We start from the raw sequence: 4,573 nt of genomic DNA, 5'->3' as shown, positions 1-4,573 counted from the left end.
CGTCGACGAAGGAAGAGGTTCGTCGACGAACAATCTTCTATAGCTTGTTGATGAAGGCACCACTTCATCGATGAATTTGACCAGGTCAAGAGTTTATAAATAGGATTTTGGTTTGCTTCTTCATTAAGAAAGCTAACACACACACACACACACACACACTCTCTCTCTCTCTCTCTCCTCTCTCTTTCTCTCTCTCTCTCTCTCTCTCTCTCTCTCTCTCTCTCTAGAGCCACAAACCATACTCTCTCTCTCTCTCTTTGGTTTCTTCATCGTCTGTCACCTGAATCGATGATCGGAAGTTATCACAAGGAACAAGGAGTGAATATCTACAATCCTAGCGAAGTAGATTCTTGATTTTGGGAAAAAAGCCAGGAATCAATTTTTGTGTGTTTCAGATTCTTTTTCAGAAAAGGTAAGGGGATTAAGTTAAGTTAGTTTTTTTTTTTTTAATTTTATAAAATTGAACCGTTTGAAATGTTTATGAAGTAAGTATATTTAGGTTTTCAGTTGAAATTTCAAAAACCAACCGTTCAAAGGATCTATTTTTCAATCTTAGGATATATGTTATGGTATTTTCAATGAAATGAATGGTGGAAAGCTAGGTTTTATGTTTTAAACTATATATGCTATGTTTACTTGGTTGCTTACGGGCTATATTAAAAGTAAAAGAAATTGTGTGGTAGGTGAATGATATGTATATACGATTTCATAACCGAAATGATGAACGTTTGTGAAATACGGGAACTATTTATGACAACACAGGAAGATTTATATGATGACCGCGAGGGCCGAATTATGTATATGATGGCTGAGGGCTGGGTTATATGTTATATTAGGATTTATATGAAATATGGTTTTAGTATTTAAATTGCACGATATGCTTTAGGAACTCTGCTGGACCATTATGCTATGAGCACGGTACCGTTGCTAGGATTTATCTATGTGACCATGTGCGCCCACACCGTACTGCGAAAATGTGATGGGTGATCTATGCCGATTAGCCTTGGTAGAGGGTGAACCATACTTCGAAGCTCGGACTTTCAGGATACAGTAGGGCATCCGGTCACACAAGTAAGTTGCGGATGCCTGCGTAGTCAGAGTTATGACGCAGATGTATGTTAACATTGTCTGGGTTAATCACCCCGGGCTTAGTCTAGCCTTTGAGCAGCACAACCTTGACCACACAGGTTTATACGTGGTGTTAGTACTAAGAGGTGTCTTTTATGCATATTTGTATATTTATGTAAATGATGTTATGTGATTAATGAAATGTTTATGTCAGGAAGATGAAACGAGTATTTTCAGCCATATAAGTACGTATGATGTAAAGACAGTTATTTTGGGTTATATGAAGAATGGATGTTTTTTTTGTAAACACTAATACATGCTGCCCACACACTGATATTAACTTGATCACCCTTATTGAGAAGTGTCTCACCCCCAATATACAAATCATCTTTTCAGGAAATAACAGATATTGTGCTTAGCAGGATCAAGGGGTGATGGATAGAATAGTTTCTTTTTGAGAGTGTCTGTAAGAACTCAAATGTGAGTAGCTATGTTGTATGCCTCCGGGCTTGTATTATGGTCGTATGGACCAAACTAGTTGTTCAGCTTTGGTCGGCTTATAATATGGATGTTTGCAAACTTATAAGTATGAAAGGACTTAGAACTCTTGTAATGTATATTTTGTGAATGTTTCAATACTTCTGCTGCATTTATGTTTAATGGTTATGGTATTAGGTACACATACGTCACTAAAGTATCACCCTGGGCCCACGTGGCAGGTCAAAGCATTACAAATCATTCATCTAGATTAGGCTATGATTCATGTACGGGGTGAATTCATGATCGTTGAGTTAGAGTATACCCTAGTCCTCGATCGTGCTCTGGACGATTGGTGCACCTTCGCTACTATATGCCCGTGAATGGTTCATTTAGCCGTTAACCTAAGACAGATAGCTGACTGAACATAACTTCCACCAAATAACAGTTTAGGTGTGATTCACGATCTTAGATATACTTTTTAGGAGTAGTGATACTATATAATTTACATGCTTTCAATAGATTGTTAGAACACCCCCCCCCCCCAAAAAAATCTCATCTTTTCCTTTTTACACAAAGTTATAGTAAATTGGGCTTGAATTGGTAAATAACTGCACTTTAGTCCCTGAGGATTGACACCCGACTTACTCACTATTCTACTGTACTTGGGAGTAGTTAGGTTTATAATTTTTTTTTTTTTTTTTTTGAGAATCCAAGCCTTGGCGAGCCTACTAGAGTTTATCAATCATGTTCCGAGTATAGGTGTAGAGACTCAGAAAAATAATAATAAAGAAAAGCGGGAAATCGATTTGGTGTAGGACCAAACCCTCGATGCTTTAGTGGAGCTCAGGAAAACTGTCGAAGGTTTGAGTTACTAAGGGTTGGTGAAGGTTAAACAGTAAAAATTGGTTTGGTTAAAATCCAAATCGTTGACAGTTTCAGGGTAACCATTAACCGTTTTTTTCGGGCCAACATATCTATAAGTAAACACAAGCTCATATTTTTTTTAAGCAAATTTCTCTCTCTCTCTCTCTCTCTCTCTCTCTCTCTCTCTCTCTCTCTCTCTCTCTCTCTTCATTTTCTCCCCAAATTATAGCTAGAATTGAAGAATAAACACTATTTCTAGGTCCTACCTTCAATCCTCAACATATTAACTGGCGTGGATTCGTAGTTTGAGCATCCTAGGCACCACTCTAGGGATAAGGTAAGGGGAATAAATTATGTCAGCTTAGTTTTGTAATTTAACCAGTTAAAACTAAGATTACGAATACAAAAATGACATATATGATTTTCTGAATAATTTAGGCATATGGACATGGATTATTATTTATGTATTTTGGAAAAACTAAGTGAGTAGGGTAATCATCTTATTTTTTCAAAAAAATGTATATTATGTGATTAAGTAAAATCTTGAAGATGATCATACTCTTATTTTCAATAAATATATTTTTTCCAAGTAGTTTATTAGATTATGATTTAAGCATTTAAAATGTGTGGCATGAGAATAAATGGTTACAATTGTAGAAATGAATAGGTTTGAATATCTTTTGTGATAGAGTATAGAGAAATTGTGATTATAGATAGAACTGTGATATTATAGGGTGGAAATGTGATTGTTTACTGTAATATGATTTTATGCTGAAATATGATTATATGCAGACATGTGAAATGATACTGAGTTACGGTTATGTGCAAAGTTGAGAATATATACTGAGGTGTAATTATGTACAGAAATGTGATTTTTATACCAAGTTATGCTAATGACAAGTTGATACCGAGTTATGGATTTTGATAGTTTGATATGAATTATATGAATGATTAGACATTATGGAAATACTGATGTGGTTAAATTAATATGGAAAAGGAGGGAGATGGAAAAACGAAATGCCCCGATAATTATAGAGGAAGGAAAAGGGGGACGGCGAAACAAAACGCCCTGATAATTACAGAGGAAGGCAAAGGGGGACGGCGACATGAAACGCCCTGATCCTCGGGACTTTTGTTCGATGGTTTGCTGATTTTGAGGGATGGTGATACGAAATGCCTCTTAGTGAGTGCTTGTTATGAATGGCCGAATTGGGGGACGGTGGCACGAGACGCCTCAATTTCAGCGAATACTAGTTATGTATAGATTATATGAAGTGTAGATTTATGTGAATGGGGCTTTTGAGCTTAATAATGAACCAAAATGATATATATGTGTTATGCAATTATATAGGTGTGAACACAGTTTATAAATGCTATCTCATTTAAATTTATTTAAGGAATATATAATGTTACATGATGACTCATTTGCCACACACTGATAATAATTTATTTCGTCTTGCTGAGAGGTTTCTCACCCTAATAAATAATTTTACTTTTGAAGATCATTAGGAAAGCTAGCCTAGGAGCCTAGGATCAGGGTATGGACATTGCAGATAGGGTAGGTGTTGATATGGATCAACATATATAAAGGTTTTTGGTAATTTTGGGTTATAGTTCTATCTTGGAAAATGTTATAGAAATGGTTGAGAGATAGTACTCTCGTATGTATAGTTTTGGAAATGTCTATTTTGCTTCCGCAGACAGTGGATGGATACAAATGTAATATTTCAAATATAATGAATATACGTTTAATGATTATTATAAAAAAAAAAAAAAGGAAAAATGGGGATGTGAAGTATGGTATGAGAGATGTCATGTGATGACGTTATTATTATGTTTATTATTGTTATTATGTTATGAGAATTTTTGGGGCGCTACAACAAGATCCATCGCAAGTATGGTATGGAAGAGAGCAACATCTGTCTTGGGAATTCCAAATTTTGATGCTGAACCATGGAAGGTGAAAATAGTAGATGGTTCAAATGTGCCAAAAACTCAACTAAAAAAGGTGTGATTATCTGTTTGTTACCAACTATAATTTCTTAGATACTATGACTCAGATGATGTAAAGCCCACATGGAAGATAAGTATGAGCCGGGATGTGATGCAATTTGGTTATCTATGAGGATTTGGCTCACAAAAATTGCAGATGGTTTGAAGG

The sequence above is a fragment of the Malania oleifera genome, chromosome 11 (assembly GCF_029873635.1).
Source record: "Malania oleifera isolate guangnan ecotype guangnan chromosome 11, ASM2987363v1, whole genome shotgun sequence".
In the NCBI taxonomy this organism is placed as follows: domain Eukaryota; kingdom Viridiplantae; phylum Streptophyta; class Magnoliopsida; order Santalales; family Ximeniaceae; genus Malania; species Malania oleifera.
This window is presented reverse-complemented; position numbering follows the sequence as displayed.